We start from the raw sequence: 244 nt of genomic DNA on the forward strand, positions 1-244 counted from the left end.
CCGCTGCTCTGAGCGAGCGTCCCTGCCAGACGCCGTCGGCGCACACCGCTGCCAAGCTGAGCTCACGCCTCTGACTCTGCCGGCTCCGACCCTGCGTTACCCCCTCCACGCACCAGCTCTGCCACATCCAGCACCCGCAGAAAAGCCTCTCCGAGCGCCAGCGCTGCTGATCTCGTCTCCGGGTGGGACTCCCGTCCCCTCACCATTCAGTTAACGAGTTCCCTTTCTCCTGCAAGGCCTCAGC

At 66.0% G+C, this 244-nt stretch overlaps 1 protein-coding gene across 1 annotated transcript in view; it reads right to left on the bottom strand.

The window, feature by feature from the left end:
* Positions 1–244, bottom strand: part of BET1L (Bet1 golgi vesicular membrane trafficking protein-like) — a gene marked incomplete at its 5' end in the record, with an annotated part of 1,385 nt that overhangs the window by 509 nt on the left and 632 nt on the right.

This window comes from Eurypyga helias, unplaced genomic scaffold (assembly GCF_000690775.1).
Source record: "Eurypyga helias isolate BGI_N326 unplaced genomic scaffold, ASM69077v1 scaffold24601, whole genome shotgun sequence".
Taxonomy (NCBI): domain Eukaryota; kingdom Metazoa; phylum Chordata; class Aves; order Eurypygiformes; family Eurypygidae; genus Eurypyga; species Eurypyga helias.